Consider the following 18,959-nt stretch of genomic DNA (forward strand, 5'->3'; position numbering starts at 1 on the left):
TTGGTGAATAACGGAATCAAACAATCGCTGAAGGACTTTCAGTATCGGTTTTCCACCTGCCTTCAGGAGTTCTGCCGTTATTCCGTCATCACCCGGCGCCTTGCCATTTTTAAGCTGCTTGAGAGCCACACTAATCTCGTATAGGCTGACGTCTGGGATATCTTCGGTATAGTGTCGAGTTAATTTGGCTCTAGGATCCTTAGCCAAATCTTCAACAGGCGTCTGTACTGTGGTGTACAACTGTCCATAAAAGTTCTCAACCTCACCCAAGATCTCAGGTTTGGAAGAGACAAGACTACCATTATTGGTCTTCAGTCGCATCAACTGGCTCTGACCGATAGACAGATCTCTAGCGAACACTTTAGAGCCTCTGTTTTGCTCGATGGCATTTTTAATACGCTCTGTATTGAAGTGCCGTCATACGTACATCAAAATACGTTGATGATATAACCGGGGTCGACGACTTCATGTGCTCTACGAAATACAGGAATCATTATGAGAATAAATCGACGTGGAAATTTTTAGTCGGATGCGGGAATCGATCGCAGGTGCCTCGTGATCCATATATGAACATGCTAACCAGTGCCATTGACCCAAATCTTAAACAGGTGATTTCAATTAAATAAATAAATGTCGGACAAAGCGACTGGCGTATCTGATCGTAATCTATAAAACAGAGCAACACTTCGCAGGGCATGCGTGGAACACATCCTACAAAATACCGCCTTCTGTCCATCAACGGCCATAGGTGTTAAGTGCCTGTGATTACAATTTCAACCACGCAATTCACACCTAATTGTAGTACTTGCCCGGAAAAGTTCTGTCACAAAAAGCTCTACTAGGGCTACTAAACTTGAGTGCCTTTTAGTCTACTACCTCTCCTTCAGCAGTTCTTACCTATCTATATCCTGATCTGTGATGATACCTGAATAACGCAAATTCCGCAACCAAATAGTATATAGAGTTGTTTTTAAGAATACTGCTAGCAATGAAAAGAAATGAAAACACGGTCGCAACGCCAGGAATAATTATACACCCCCTTAAAGACCCTACACCTTTTTTGTTTTTTTTAAAGCCTTCTTGAGTGCGCTTTTTTGCAGCTTGTATTACGCGCTTTATACAAACAACTATAAGAATTTAACTCTTATTACTTGGGCAACGAATATGGTTTGTGGAAAAGTGGAAACAATATAAATAATGTTTAAAAATAAAAACACTAAAGATCATCAAACTTTGAGTGGCTGTGCTTCAGCGTATATGTTACCACCATTTTGGACTCGCGCCAACCGTCGAATGTGTCTAGTGGAGAGCACCAACTACGATACCGCATTGTGAACTCTATATGTGAAGAAGGAAAGATGATTATACCTTGGCTGAGTGTATAGAAGTGCGATGTAAAAGTTTACAATTTTTACGTTGAATCGCACTTAGCACTATGTTTTTGTTATATATTATTACGATACTGGTAAAGAAAATGAAACTCTGTTTCATTATTCGATTGCGCAGCGCAGTGGAGGGAATGTAGTTTCTCGTCCACGGATAAATCTGTAAAATATGATTTCAAGTTCATCAATTAACATATTACTCAGTGCAGTTGTAGTTGGCATGGCGTGAAGACCATGAATTGCATAAAGCATTGTAAATAAAATGTCATGTCAAAATTGTAGAATTTTATCGCTCGTGGTGGAGAAAACACAATATGAACACTATTTAGATAGTCAAGTATGTTATATTAATTACCCGGAAAGAATTAAGTTCATAAAATAGTTGCAATAAGACAAGTAGGATGAACAAACTGGAAAATTTATATGCATACAATTATATTGAAGTCCTTCATCGAGATAGAAATCTCTGGGTATATCACACTACCCCGATATAAAGTAGTACATTTTATTGCTCATACGGATTGTGCATTTTGCGTATGCTACAAGCATCCTCGTGCATCTATGGGCCCTAAAAAGGCACTGCAACTTGTTTCGAAGTTATTAAAGGTAGTTTTTTGTGGTTCTGGTATAGCGAGTCCGCATCGAAAACCGTAGCTTACGTAATTCTCCCATTTGGTAGACGACAAAACGACAGCAAGAGTTTGAGTTTTGTAGGGAGGTTCTCTGCTACCTGTTCCACTTAAGGATGTCACTTGAAAATATATGTTATTTCCAACTCTACTTCTACTTTTACTTCTAACTCATTACAGTGGGCGTCAATTAGTTGAAATGATAAAAATTCGTTTTACAGGATTAAGCAAAGTTTGAGGATATTTGTCCGTTCTCAATTTAACTGCTATTTACACCAAGTTAAACGTTGTCTCCAGATTTAGAATGGCAGTTAACTGTTATTGTGTAAGTGATAAGTCGATACCACACCGCGAATTGCATACTCCGGTTACTGACGTAGAGCCCTGGCACTGGCGTGTAAACATTGCTTGGAACTATGTTTTACGATTTCTAGCGATAGTGTAGGTGGACTGCCTCCCAACGTGATGTTTAAATTCCGCACACTGACCTAATATTGGACCTACTTGCGGAAATTAAGTCAATGGTTGCAAGGGTAGGCAGAAATCCAGACATTCCGAAATCGTTGTCATTATTATCGCCCCATTACCAGTCAACTCTCACAATGAGAAGAAATTTACGCATTGTACTTCACGAAATTTCTCAGGTATGCAGGTTTCCTCGCGATATTTTCTTTCCCCGTTATAGCTAAAATTATATTGCTAAGTTACGCACATAACTCTAATGCCTGTTTTCATTTAACCTAGAAATCGCCTTAGAATCGAATACCCAGCGATTTAGGTGATTCCTAGATAAAACGTTTCACGAGCTCTTATGTGATGTCTAACGACGTTAGGCAACGGCAAAGTAAGGACACCGATTCGGTAGATCGTACAGTTTAGGGAACTCGTAAACTGAAACTTGATAGATGAAAACGATACAAATTAGAATTTTTAAAAAACTTAAATCCATACGAAATATGAAAAATATGATAATACAAACACCAAAGACCAGACCTTGTGGCAAGAACCATAGACAAGTTTGTTAATATGAGTTGCCCAGTGAAAAGCGTTTGGTGAAATGTAAGTTATACATTTACTTACATTGCCTAGGTGCGTGAAACTCCTATCTGTAAACAATTATAGGTTATCATCTCCGTTCAAAAATGGGGGATGCCAATTATAAATGTATGTGTACTTGGATACGTTTTCAATGCGGTTGAACAATAACTATTTAATCAAATAATACAAATACGGAAACCCCAGTGCGGAAGTCCGACTTGGCTGGTTTGTATTATTTTCATCACACACAGTTTAGAGAGCTAACGCTTGACTGCGACAACTGACGATGCAATCTAACGTCCATATTTTACATTCATAAATAGATTTCCATCCATAGATTTATTACCTAGCGACGTTGTTGTAAAAAAAGACCGAAATATTTGAACAAAGTATTGATAGCCTAGGAGCTTAAACTTCGGCTTCCGTTTCCGGACCCCGAGGTTTGTTTTGTATCTACCACGATTTGGAAGGCAGATTCTACCGAGACGAGCCGGCAAGAAACTCGGTACAACCCTCCGTTCCTACATTAAGTATACCTAGTTAAGTACAGTAATTTTTCACAGAGGGATTTGCGAGACAACCTTCGATAAGGTACCTACAGGTATTGCAGTTTTCATTATTTTTTTCCGATAAGCTTCTTTAAAATTAACTGTTGGTCAGTGGTAAGAATGTTCACAGTACCAAAACGCTCTTTCCCACGAGATCCGAGACCTGCTCCCAGTAGTGCAACTTCAATAGGCTTATGATAAAGATGTTATCATCATTATGATGATCCGAAGCCTTAGCAACTTTTCAAGTTCATGGGAACTTTTACACACGCCCCCTTATATACAAAACAGTATAGTACAAACACGCGAATAGGATAACGTAAACAAATAAAGTTAGCAGATATGCGAGAGAAATGATTCTTGAGCTATTTCCGACGGCACATGACTCACTGAGAGTTTACCTGAGACGTGTTGTTAACTGAGACCTAGCTAGCAGCTATATCAGCCGCCGGATCGGTAAGCTTGTGCTCCGTCTTTGACCTATTTACTTGCGTACTACCTTGATAATTATATTCTTGGTATATCTCCATAGATTCACTGAAGATAACTAACTGCAAGGTGATGTTTCAGGCAAAACACACCGGTTTTAAGCAAATATCTTTGACGAAATTCTTTTTAGTAAATAATGTACTGAATAAAGGAGATTTTTTACCATAATTAAAAGCTAAACATAACATTTCCTCTTAATCTCAGAAGATTGAAAAGCAAAAATCGGAAATAAATAGAATTGAATGTTGTTCTTTGTATTGTTTTTTGGAAAAATAAAACATTTCCCTAAATTGGCGTGAAAGAAAAAGGTATATTAACCAGAATTGCCATACTTTGGCTTTCAGTCATAAATAAAGAAAAACATAGGGTTTAAAAATTCCACCCGCTAAGAGTTAGCTTCAAATCAAATCTCGTCCAATGATTGTGCGAGATGGGGTGTTCAGAAAACAAAAGAAATAACATCTCAGACTTCAGAAATAGCTATTGTTTGCAATCCGACAATCTCGAATAAGTGTTAACGACACGCCGTAACACATTTGGACGTTTTTAGAATTACTACTTCAGACTTCTAAAAACTTTTCTGCTTGACCTTTTTCCGTAAAGGAAATGACGTGGTTACCTGGATATTAAGAGTCAATGCCCGATGACTCTGACTGCCCCGATATAGGTCAAAACCTTTTTTTAATTGACAGTGTAGAACTGTTGCCCTAATGTACGTACTCTACGGGTCGCATATCGGAGGAAGTGGTTAGCTTTCGCAGCTCTGCTTGGAGGGGCCCTAAGGCTCGAGGAAGCACAGAGATTGTGGACCTGATTGGCCAAATGTAAAGGCTGTACCTCGTTTTAGGTGACGGTTGGGATCACACAGAGATCGATTAGGTTTTGAGTGAGACCACGACCGGATCGGTGTCCTCAAAGGTGAAGACGCGCGACAGTTTGATGATAAGATTAAACATGTTGAGTCCCAATATCCTGAGAGCGTTGTCTGTCGTTATCCATTTTTTTAGGTTGTGAAAAACACTTATAGATAGATTTTACATAGTTATAGAAGTGACAGTCCAAATTTATGTCTTTATTGCTAGCTGATTCGCAATACAAAATCGCTCATTCATGCGATATATAATTTAACATTTTGTAACCTTTTAGTTGGATCACATTTCAATTTCTATCCTTAATATTCGAATTTTTGTCATCTTACTTTATTTCTCAAGTTACGACTGAAAATCATTCGCAATGGATACATTAGCTTTTTAAAACTCATCATAATTTTTAAGTACACAATTTTTTTTCGCCTCATCATAAGTACACAATTTTTTTTCCAAAAAAAGTAAAGTTATTGTTTTTTGTGTCTCTACCAACGGCACATACTCGGAATGCAGATTCTACTCCGAAGAACAAGGAACACAGCAGTCTTTCAGTTCAAAGTTCTTTTAGGTAAGTGGGTAGTAGCTACTATGCGCCACATGTGTTCATATAATTATCTGCATATCTTAGCTAAATATACGCGCTGCCCAAATGCACGTTTGTCGATTGACAAAACACAAATACTGACGGTATGCAGACTATTTGTTGCCTGTGCTATTTTTAAGGAAGAGGAACCATCATTTGGAACGAAAAATAAAATGGGATGCTTAATCATGATAGAAATATGTATATATAAAAAAAATCGTCATAAAAAAAAATTTTAAACTATATTACAAACCATTCTCAGTCTTACCGAATATTCGTAAGAATCGGTCATAACGTTTCAGAGGAGTGTGTCCCCGAGCACTAGGACACACAAATTTTTATATATTAGACTAGCTGTCCCACGCGACATCGTCCGCGTTCGCGTTTACCTTAAAAGATAGATATATGCTTTTTTCAGAACTTTATAATAGGTAACAAAGAATTTTAGATCCATGTAGTTTAATCAACAGTTCCGTTTGAATAAAGAATTAAAATTCGTGTATGCCGTAAAAGAGGATCTTATAATAAAAACCTTATACTTTATTGTGTGTTGTTTTTTTCTTCTTCTCCAACTTATTTTAAGGAAAAATTTGAATTTGGCGATCGCCTAGGTGAAGTTCACCGTACTGCAAGAAAACTGATCTTAAGGGTGCCTTCACATAATTCATCTTTCTTCAACCGATGTTTCACAATTCAGGCTGTTAAGCTTTGGAATGCCTTGCCTCTTGAAATCCGAGAGGCGCAGTCAATCAGCATTTTTAAAAAACTTGTTAAAGATAATTTTTTTGTCTGAATCTTCGGAACCTTAGTTTATTTATGTATTATTGTTATTCATTGTATAGCCTATAGGAATACATAATATCAGTAAACATAATATTGTAAGTTATATATATACATATATAGTATTTATGTATATACAGGCATATATGCAAATATATATCTCTCTTCTTGCGCTGTGTTTTTCGCCATTGGTTGCAGGGAAGAGATCGCTATGTAGCGATAAGGCCGCCGCATTGTATACTTTTTCGTTAAATTGTTTATGTGGTGTACAATAAAAGTGAATTAATTTGACGGCCGACTGGCGCAGTGGGCAGCAACCCTGCTTTCTGAGTCCAAGGCCGTGGGTTCGATTCCCACAATTGGAAAATGTTTGTGTGATGAACATGAATGTTTTTCAGCGTCTGGTTGTTTATCTGTATATTATAAATATTTATGTATATTATTTAAAAACATATTTATCAGTTAAATTAGTACCCATAACATAAGCTACGTTTACTTTGGGGCTAGATGGTGATGTGTATATTGTCATAGTATATTTATTTATTCATTCAAACTCAACAATGAGTTCGACACGGGAATCAAAACCTGTACCTCATGACTTGAACAGTCGATGTTAACAACTAAACTAATCAGGCAGACGTATCAATCATGAAATTAAACCATTTCAGCGTCGTAAACAAGCTAGTACTACATAATTACCGTACGTCAAGCACTAAATGCGAATTTCTTGGCTCCCAATAATCTTCCCAATTATCAACAGTTACTGTATTGGTACGTAACTTGTAGATATAATTACTGGGTCAGTAGGAGCTTCTTGAGTAGCTCTCGAAGATGAAACAAATAATTAAACTAATCTGTATTGGCGCTACAGTCGACCATTCGTCTTAGGGTCGATGGCCTTCCCGAAATATTACTCTGAAACCAGGCCAAAAGTCGGCATTGTTTTACACATTTGGAGCACCGGTACAAACAACTAGTTTATCAAGACTTCAAACAGGAGGAAGTTAGCAATTTGACGTATTTTGTTGGTGATGTTATTCTATATCTCCGTTGGATCTGATGATTTGTACGAAAGAGTATCTGTACGGCGATTCTGTAAGATTGTTCGTGAATCTTAAAAGATAATGTTATCCTGGTCATTCCAGATTCGGTCTTATAAAGATCCCGTAGGTACAGGCCTTTTCTCTTAGTAAAAGATAGTATAGAGCATAGATATTTGTTTCATCGAAAAAGTAACCTTTCACAATATTAGACACAAAATTTCGAAGAAACCGCGGTCGGTCCACTTACTCATTGTCTTAGGTTAACGATTGGGATAGTAAATGTTTTTGGTAAACATTGATATTTTCAACCATTTTTGTAAGTAATTTATTGCAAGAATCGTAAACAGTGACTTCCTAGTCGCTTTCAACTGCATTTATTAACCCTGCGTCAGGGTCATCCTTTTTCACATGATTGGAGCCGGTCCCGATATAGGTTTTAGGGGTTACTTTTTTAATCCTAATTCTTAGGAAGGAAATAGTAATTTTTATGATGATCGGAACTGCTGCTGTCTGATGCTCCTAGAAATGTTTTAGTTACATTAAATTTTTATAAATACCTATTAAATACTAGCTGATGCCCGCGACTTCGTCCGTGATTGTTTATGATGAATTATGAACTTCAGAAGGTACTGAAGTAGCAACATGTTGATATTTTTGAATTTGTTTTTATTAATAGTAAGGATTATTTGTTATAATTGAATTATTTAATGGTTCCATATGGTATAGCATAGGATTAATATTTATAGGGCATTGTGTAAAATGTAAAAGGTTTTTATAATTTTAATTAGCATTAAATTAATTTACTATGATCGACAGCTGTAATAGTTATTTCCGTGGCGTTACCTGGACTACGGTTTCTGCTGAAAATCATGCATGCTGGCCGGGCATATAGCACAATGCTGAGCTGGACCCTCTTACTAGGTTGTGCCACACAAGACAAGCTTGATCCTGGCGCTTCTGTTGTCTATGTAATAGAAGCGTCTGGTAGCACCTAAAGTTACTACCTAATGAGCACGTGTTGTAAATTGTAATGTGTGGCATAATGTATAAATAAAGAAATTTTCTTTTTTCTTTCTTTCTTTTTCAAAATTACGATATATTAAATTGGTGCATAATAAAATGCTAGTTATTTTTGGCACGTGACATTGACCTATGAGCCCAGGCATTTTTTTGGTATGTAGGCACATGCCAAAAAATTCTCTTCGTCGAGCTATACCTATGCCACTCATCCAACGAACACAATCTGAAGACAGATATATTGGTATTTAGTTTATTAAAGCCATAATGTACAACGATATAGCGTATCCGAGCAATGATTTGTAGAAACCAAATAGGGGTCGGATTAAGAGAGCTTTGCTTTGATCTCTATTCTCTACATGAGTAGAACTGTCAAATGCTTAATGGAATGGAGTGAAGTGACTAACCGCCTGTTCAAGAAACGGTTCTAAAGTGTAGAGGTTTTTGATGCTTCGATATTAGTTGTGTACACGGTGTCTGTATATTCTTTATTCTGTAGCTGGAACACAGCATTGTAACAATGCTGCTTTGCGGGAGAAATAAGCACGGCCTATTTCCCCGGACGAGCTCTATCACAAAAAGGTCGACCACGACTTGCTATCTGAAGATTTTAGATAAAATAAATTATTAATTACGGGCGTTAACTCCTTGACATTAGGGCCCCTTATTTGCCATTGCGTTCTTATTGCAACACGCCATTGAACACGCTTATTTGTGACGTAAAAATTGACAAGTACTTGTATGAAGAGTTGCCAAAATGTACGTCACATAATCGTGATATCGTGCGCAGTTAAGACTTCAATGCCACCGAAAAGCAGGGCCCAGCCACCTTAACAGTCCTGCGGGTAAAAGTAATCCGCATTATGACGTCATAAGTGTTTCGTATTGCCAACTCGTCCTAGTTTCGCACACAAACAATAAATATTTGTTACAGCGGGAATAGAATCTGGGACGGGCGACAGAATGACTGACGGCTCGCATTAATGTGGGTGGAATTCTGTTTTTGGGTTTTCAGTTTTGTGGGAGCAACGGCCTGCATCGACCTCCTGAACGAAATTGAAAATCGAAGGCATTGTAGATAGGTATAGCAGAGAGCGTAGAACTATCATGTTACTTTAATTTGACGACCTCCTTGGCGCAACGATGAGCGCTGTGAATTTAAGTAGGAGGCTCTGGCTTCGATTCCCGGCAGGGGTTATTGAGAATTTATACTGTCTGAATTTACTCTGGTCTGGACTGGTGGGAGGCTTTGGCCGGACTAGGTACCCTACCGACAAAGACGTGTCGCTAGGGGCATACCCTAAGGATATGTACTACCATACTCCCTAACATGTTAGCCCGCTACCATCTTAGACCGCTGTGACATTGCAGTCAAGTGATAACTCGTAGTGGAATAACAAAAAATAGGAAAGGATTCCATTTAAATCGATCGAATATCTTATATGAATTACTTTAATACAAGTAGTTGTATAAATAAAGATTTTACAAGCACTCCACATAAATTACGTAAAGAAAACAAAGGCTAAAAATAAATAAATTATGGGAGTAAAAACTGATGGAAAATGCGCGTTTGGACGAGGCGTGGGTGAGACCGCAACGCTGCGAGTTTCTAGCTTCTGTTTGAACCGATGAACACACAACATTGTGATGTCGCTTATATTCGATATAACTAGCACCATTTTAAAACGACATAAAGTTGAATAAGTTATAATTCAAATAATAAACCTTCTTCGTAAACAAACTTACAAGTTACACATCACTGCATAACATATTAATATTCTAAATATTCTACAGTCTACTATATTAATATTCTAAAGAGATCATTAGTATACTTAGTTAGAAAAGAAGCCAAGGTTTTAAATGTTCGTCAACTTTTTATTTTAAAAACAACCCTCTTGAAACACAAGGAAATGGTTAATGCCCCAAATCATAGCAAAGTTTCGAAAAAAAGAGTATACAAAGCAAACTTACCACGACTTAAAACAGCATTTGCCAGACGCTTTTTCCCGTATATTGATGCACATGTCTACAATAGTATTCTTAAATATATAGATATTAAGGACCTAACTGTAAAGGAGGCTAGGGAAAAGTTAACATTTTGGCTCAACACACTTGCATACGATGACACTGAAAAGATATTAAAATTCGTACAGTAAAATTTTATATATTTATTTATCTTACCATTTTATATATGTAGAAATAATATATATCTTATTATTAGCAACTATATTATATACACAGGCTAATTTGTTTATTTTATTCGTTTCTTACCTCATTAATGCCTTTATTTAAAACTGTCACCTTCATCAATTTCTCTTTTTTGGCCGAGCAATCAATTTTGGCAATCTATTAACTGGGCCCCACGATACAGGTCACCTAGTGTGGGGTCCACAGGTTATCAATAATAAGAGGCAAATATCAATATTATGTGCATTCAGCTTTACAAATTTAATATGTTAACCAATTCATGTGAAATTGTTTTACTTTTTGTGTTGTATTTCTTTTTCTTTCTACTATTGTATTGATATTCTGTGTAACATTTTAGTTTCAATAAATGTTTATTATTATTATTATAGTTATAGTTCACGCGGGTGAAACCACCGGAAAACAGTTATTATCTGGGCATATGTACGTATTTCATAATCGTTACGTTAATCGTTTTTCAGCGAAATGGTAGCAGTGCGGTTGTCGCGTACGCACACATTCCCGTACAAGCTTCGCTGAATATCACATAAATTTCGCTCTACCAACAATGCAAGTCGCATCAGTCAATGCTACATACCAATAATATCAATCTATGATTGTCTTGCAGCGCTAATAAAAAGGAAAAAGCTATTGAGACTGCGGGCGCGAGTTCAAGCAGCTTATTATATTGGTCTGAGAATAGCAGCACCCGACATCGCAAATGTCACACGAGTAGGGCAGACGGACTGGCTGCTCCAGTACGGCTAGCATAGGCCGGAGACAAAAATTATGTCCCTGCAGACAATTATATTCCCAGGGAAAGGATAAAAATGTATCTTCTACGACAGCTTTATAAACTCTCAGAGCACTGGAGCACAAGTGGAAATAATATCCAAATAATATATGTGTAATAATAAACGGGGGTAAACTTCTCCTTTTCCCTGTTCCTGTGCTTTATCAGGTGAACACGTTAATTATAAATCGAATATAATCGGGGGATATAATTTTTATATTCTGCCTGTGCTAGCCCTGCTGACAAGGGATAACATTTACGCGTCCACCTGCCAAAGCACAGCAACCGGGACTAGAAGAATTTTCCAAAATCACAAAGGGATTGAGAACCTCCTCTTTTTTTAATCGTTTTCTCAAGTTTAGTAAAAGGTAAAGGCTTTTTTAAAATTAATAACTCTTTTCAGTTATTCCGTCAGCCCAGAACTAGAATGTTCGTTTTTATATTGCTGACTAGCACCATTCTTTTGGAACAAAAATGGTCTGTGGCTATGCAGTGCAAAAATTTTTACATTTGAGCTTATATTCACGGGGGAATAAATATAAATAACAGTCGCAAGATTTAAGACTGACACAGGACAGGAAAAAAATGTAAAATCGCTAATTCCAAGACGCAACATCCAAGAATATCTCTTTATGCGTTGATGCTAAATGTTTGCGATTTTGACAATAAGGGCGCACATTGTGTTAAAGGATATGTAGCACTTCCTTGTTTTATTTTAAGTAAATATTTTCATTAAACCAGATACTCATAAGGCCACATTAATTATTTTGGTCGGACATTTGATTACTGAGACGGAAAAAGTGTTGACCGAATTTTTGATCATGTCATGAACAAAATTAATGGTGCACATTTTGTTTTCCTTAATTGTTGCTGTTCATCTTGTTCATGACTTTACGAGCTTTTTGCGTTACACGTGTAGCACTTTGAGCAGCTGGTTCTAAAGTTTTACCATACGTGTAGCACTTAGAGCAGCTGGCCCTACAGTTTTACGATACGTTTAGGTACGTACGTACGGTATCAATCTACCAAGGTACTACCTACCTATGTGCTTCTCTAAAACAGCTGGGCTTTAATTACGTGTAATTTAAAACAACAGAGACCACTTGGAAGCTACAATCATGGATTACTTACTACTACAATTGGAATACTCAATTGGATAAGCTCATATGACCCCACAAACCTCGCAGTTGTGTGGGTCTAACAAATCGTAGGAGGTCGACCGGTACTGCTCTTTGGGGCTGTGTCTCCAAAACCAGGTGGGTTTTCTTAGGTTTTCCTCAGTGAGCTTTTTTCTTAGGGGTTTCTGAGCTTTCCGATTGTAAATACTGACCCAGGGTTCATTGTCTTTGCTTCAAACTGTGTACAAGAGGTTTTTATTCTCTTGTAAAATATCGTGTACAAAATTTTAAATTTTACGGTCATAAGGAAGCTGGCAGGGTTGCTTTATTTTGTACAAAGTGTTGCGATTTGCCGCGTTAATAGGCATTTACCTTAATATAATACTTTGCAATTTTAATTTCCTATCGTTTCATTTGTATTTAATGAAAACATAGAATAAATGTAGGATGAAAAGCTCGTTAATGAACACGCACGAGTGAGGGTGATTTGGCAGAAACACACAGATCGTATCGGCGGTACAATAATAGACGTAGGGACAATCCTGCAGACATGTCATGATACAAAAATCGGTGTAGTAACGTCAGCGAGCTCATACAAATGTGTTGAGAGCTACAATTTTCGCAATGTTTTTTTGTTTGTTTTCATTTTAAACCGCTTTAAAGAAGAAGTAGGATTTGGAGAAATTCATATACTATTTAGGTAATAGTCATTAGATCGCAAAATTTCATTACAATAACTAAAATTCTTTTCATTATTATTCTCATGTACGAATCACTAGAATAAGGCCATATTATATATGCATACTAAGTAATATTACAAATATTTGGTTATTTGTTATCAATACACTTCGAGACTGCTCAACTGATTTTATTTTATTATTTCATCATGCTATTTTATCCATACTTAGTGATAATAATATTTCACCGCGATACAATGATATTGAAAATAAATTAATATTGAATATAAACTGTGCAAAGTTTCATAAAAACACGCGGATGCAATCATAGCAACAATGAATTTGAAGGTCGAATGGACTCAAGGATTACTATGGCAAAAAGAACACTGTCCCACATAAAACAATAATTCACACACACCTTTATACGCACATGCGTGTGTAAATATGATTTCTAGAAATTTGAATCATTAGTAACAGTCGTCAGTTGTTTTTTTTTAGGTTACTTTTATGGGAAACATAAAATCTATACCTGTCCGGGCATCACGTGAAAACTACTGAACGGATTCTAATAAATTTGGTATAGTTGTAGCGTTAAATTTGAACCGATTTTAATATTTTTTGAAGTTATTTTTCATTTGAAAGTGTATAGTATGAAGCATGTATTGTCTAATTTTAATGAAGATACTTTTTGAAGTTGACTCATTCGCGGACGAAGTAGCGTGGGTCCGCTAGTATACCTATATAATGTAATTTACATTTATAATTATTTATTAGTAGTTATAGATTTGCTTTTAATCGGTTGAGACATAATACCCCATTTACAACTTATTAATTTAGTTTATGACTTGAAACCTCGTTAGATTTAGTCAAAGACTTGTGTCGGCGGGTGCTTTTAGTTTATATCCGATTTCTGTAATATTTATTTTATATTTGGTAGAGCATTTTAACTCTCGAATCCCATTTAAATTCAGTTATACAACATACAATCTCAAAAAAGGACTTCTTGCACTTTAGATCCATACAATTTGTTCTCTTCTTTGAGAAACGACAACTTTTTTCTATCCAGATCTATCGCGAGCTGCAACTAAAGCATGGTGCAAGATAAATCGGAATCCTTCATTTCGCTTTCAAAGCCTGCTTCCATGTTGCCTTTGGCCTTCCACGCTATCGCTTTGCACCCCTCCAGGCTGCCATTGAAATGCTTCTTGTTTAGCGTAAAGCGTGGCCTATCCAGTTCCATTTTCTACGCTGTATTTTGAGAAGTTTAGTGTTTTCTTTAGCAAGGACACAGAGATCTGAATTGGAAATTGTTGCCTTAAAAGTAAAGGATGCCACAAAGGCCAGAACATACTTTTAGATTATTTTAGTTAAATAGAATATGCAAAGAAGCAAGGCCCACACGTTAGCAGCAATGGAGTGTATAAACAGTGTTGAAAGCTCATGATAACATTGGGTAATTGATTGATTGACGCGCTATTTATCAATCAGATAATTACGTACAAAAGTTATTTATGTGTTCAATCTTTTTTGTACTATTGTTCTTTTGTTCTTCCGCTAGTTTTAACAACCCGTTTGAACGTCCATTTCTCACGGACATTTGCCTCTGTCGTAGACCAACATTCTTATACCTGAATTCAGATCTTGATCACAGACACGTATATATTATTTGGTTTGGTATATGTTTAATTTAATATTTTTATTCTAGAAAAATTCGCTGGCAAATATTCTGTGTTGGTTATAGAAAAAGATGCTTATCATGAAGAGATCGATCAATCGTGAAATCAGATCGCTAAGCAAACTAATACTAAAACGGATCTCGACATCTGTCAGTCGTAAAGTAATCCCACCATCTCATCACCCGTATTTATGTCTTAATGCTGGGCACATTTCATCCCTAAAAGGATCAAGGGCTGTTAATATTCCTGTATTGTAGAAGAGTTTAGAACAACAACGTAGCCCCACAGTGTCAATTGGCATTCTTGGGTAATTAACTGTCAGTTAAGACTCGCAGTTAATTTTAAGACTCTGTTTAGGTGGTAGTAATAATGAAGGCGACCCATGACCTAGCATGCTCTCCGGGGAAGTAGGAAAGACAAGGCCTTATTAAATTATTATCCCTCCAGTTATTCGTTCTCCTCAAGAGCGATGTAACCACAAAAAATCCACGAATTTGATAACTGTCAATATCATGCGTTCGATAGGAAAGCTTAGGTTCACTCTGTGGATTTTACGTGTCAAGCTACAAATATTTTAAAATGGTCATCACGGTCAGATCTGTTTTCAACAAAAATAAAATCTGACCAAAGTAACCGAGCTCAAGGAAATGCTGAAGGGCCAAATAAAATAGGAAAGTAGATCAGGATGATGCTATATACTTCCTTGGAATGGCCTTGTTAACTAAAAGGCGTAGTGGTAGTCGAGGATTCCAAAGTAGCGGCTTGTCGTAGGTAACTACTGGACACTAGTGGCACTGATGACCAGCTGTGGTAATATTTTAGAGATATCAAATAGTCACTAGAAATAAAATCTTTGATTGTGATCATTAAACGAACGATACAATATTTTAACTTCACAAGCGTTTGTATTAACAAGATAAATCACTTCGTTGTTTACACTGAAAATAATTCGTAAATATAGTATGTAAACATATAGTGCAATACAAATAAACAGAACATTAAAAGTGTAATGTTTGTCTGTGTCTGTTTTGAGTCCGAGGTAAAAAATTAAAAGTTATCATTGCTTTCTATCCGATATAATTGGCATCAAATGCAAGTTCAAGTCACACGAACTGTAGGGCTGGAATTGCATATCCTTTTGAAAGTTCTGTAACTTTAAATGTTAATTATTGAGAAAAATCATTTAACCGTTACGTGGTTTGTTTCACAAAATAAGCACCTTCTCTATTCACAGTGCAGTGCAGAGACAACGGATGTACAGAAGAATAGATAAAATCAAAATCAAACAATTTAACTTCGTAGGAAATAAAATCTGCAGTAAAATATCTGACTTTATGTAGTGACAAGTCAGTCTTTCACGTGTTGCATAAATAAATTCTCGTTCTTTATCAAGACAAAGTATATGGCTTGTTAATAACGAACTGGCATTTACTGCCAACGTTTTAAAATAGGTCTTCAAATATATCATTTCAAAATGTTATAAGATTGTTTGTTTTTATTAAATCTTATATTGCACGAGGCATTTCGTTTTCTTGACAAACATTACTGAAGAAGTTGTAAATTTAAAAGCTATTTTCAGAAAAACCTCTTTCAAGAACAATAACGAATTGCAATGAGACGGTTGGAGTGGAGTAATCGAAAAAATCGTAAAAAAAAACGTGCAAGAATTTGAGTTTGCAAAAAAATTTGCTTACGTTAACTAAGTTTTTTTTTGCCACTGATTTTCACATCCAGTTATTTGTTTGAACTCTAGCCACCCCAGTTTCATATTTCGGTTGTTTTTCCATTAGATCAACAACCATCATCTCATATCGTTGGTAATTGTATTTATGAAAGATGCAAAATAACACGCTTAAGTAATCCCAATCTTTTGTATTTCCCTACTTTTAGTGCCTAAGTAACTAGCATTTGGATAGTGTTATGGATTGTATAGCAAAAACGTGTTTCGGTATTATACTAAGTGCATATATAGTTGGTATGTGCCGGATAAACAAAAAACTATGGTAAAATATATATTTCTTACATCCTTAGAAACGTTCTGTTCTTCAACTTATAACTTATTTGTATGTTAATAGTCTTGCCCATACGTTTCATTTCTTTAGCTTCTATATTTTAGTAAACTTATCATAATTAACGTTTGTCAATCGTCGTTTCCGTAATAAAGTCTATTTTAAGAATTTGTCTTCCTCATGGGTTGTACTTTCAAACACACTTAATGTTAGTTTTTGAACAAAACCGGCGATCATGTTCATGTCGAGTCTACCTACACAATTGTAAAGGTCATTGCACACGTCACCAAAAATTAGCGCCAGAAGAAAAAAATATTTGAAACATAGGTACTCACTTACCCATTCAAAATCATTGTCAACTCACTCTAACACAAAAAAAAAATATGAACTATTATTGGAACAACACTGAGTATCTCGGTACGTTCGCGGTTATTTTTGAAATGGCGGACGGTCCGCTCCGTGGCCGGCAAACGTCTGAGTAAAATAATTTTATGATCCCGAGAAAGTAAATTGGGATTGGGGAAATATAAAATATCTGGTGGGCTAGGGATGGAAAAAGATTCGTCGATGGGAAAACGACAGAACATCGACTCGCTGAAAGAGTAAGAAAATTAGGAACACGTAATAAGCGTCTGCTAGCACTCTCGTTAGTATACTGGTTAGAGCATATTCTTCCTTGATCCTGGGTTTCTGTGTTCCTGTTAAAAATGGTCAGCTTGGAGTGAGGAAATAGGCGGTGCCTCCTACCCTTGCCTCGTAAAACACGTTAAGCCGACGGTCCAGGTTTTATAAAAAACTAGCTTATGCCCGTGACTTCTTTTAAGTTTTAGATATTTAAAGAATCGCGTAGGAACAGTTTATTTACCTGGGCTTTAAATTATGCAATGTCTGTCTCCAGGATGCAAGCTATTACTATGCAAAAAATTTAAAGAGCGGGTTTTCTAATAAGCCCTTTAAAATTAAAACATTTTTAACCATCCTTTTGCCTGCCACGCTGCCATGCCAGCTTTATCATAGAACAGAGTATGCACTGTTCTATGATAAAGCTGGCCTGAGCTCAGCATCGGGATGTTAATAAGCTGATTATGACATTCGGCGAATCTACGTCTAGAAGCAACGGTGGCTGAGATTATTATCTCATAGGTACAATAACAGAATATAAATGAGAAATAAAAAGCTCGATCACCTCTGGAGTCTGGTGTGTATGGTCAATAATATCCTCATCGATTCCACACCCTGTGACCTAGTAGCTTCCTGCTCTATCATCAGACCGCCATATCACCATCAAGGCCTATTTGAACAAAGTATTTGACATGCAGAAACTTTATGAGATAAGTGAACGGCAGACAGCGATTAATTACTTATTTTAAAGTATGTATCAATGTCTAAAAGACAACAATCTTTGAGTTTTGTAGAGCTAATTTGGTGAATTATTTAATAATATTAAAATGATAATCACTACTATGAGTACCTACTTATTATTTATCAAAGTTGATACAGTTTTTCACACTCACTCTGACCTAGTAAGTAGTTTTAACAAGAATATGTCTTGGCTAACAAACCGGTTCCGTATAGACAATATTATTTGTTATCTAGAGCCTAGACCAATCCTAAAAACGTCAAATTTGGTAAATCGTCCGTTCTGTTCCTTGGCCTGTGCACGTACCTAAATAGTTTTCTGGCACCGATGAATAATTTAAATTAAAGTTAGTTAAGTAATTTCATAAAAAAAACTCTCTTTATTCATCATAGATCCCGGTCGTTCATCGCAAAGGTGAAATTCGAATATCGAAAATTCCGTTCAGAAATATTGATAACTCTAAATTACCGACAAGATCAAAGCGCTCGTTGTACTTAGCTTTAGTACTTAGTCAGTTTTACTAGCACTAACCGGCCAGTCTAAATATCAGCGCGTAAGTATCGATTTAGAATTTTACAAGTCTAGAAACGATTTCATTTTGGCTTCAAAAGACGCTTTAAACATCGAAAAGTAATGGCACATCACTAGATTCCATTCCATATATCAACAACACCTGGCAATACGCGATGTTCTCAGAAACCTTTGTTTATTTTTGTACGTGTACAGTTTTTCGCCATTTACTCCAAATTACAGTTAAAAACATT

The 18,959-nt window shown here is 36.3% G+C and overlaps 1 protein-coding gene across 1 annotated transcript in view; it reads right to left on the reverse strand.

The window, feature by feature from the left end:
- The window catches only part of LOC120627954 (tau-tubulin kinase 1), a gene marked incomplete at its 3' end in the record, with an annotated part of 81,421 nt that extends 64,120 nt beyond the window's left edge, over positions 1–17,301 (reverse strand). Inside the window, exon 1 of the mRNA XM_039896084.1 lies at positions 17,175–17,301. The remainder of the gene's footprint in view (positions 1–17,174) is intronic.
- Between the last annotated feature and the right edge of the window lie 1,658 nt (positions 17,302–18,959).

Source organism: Pararge aegeria, chromosome 12 (assembly GCF_905163445.1).
Source record: "Pararge aegeria chromosome 12, ilParAegt1.1, whole genome shotgun sequence".
NCBI lineage: Eukaryota > Metazoa > Arthropoda > Insecta > Lepidoptera > Nymphalidae > Pararge > Pararge aegeria.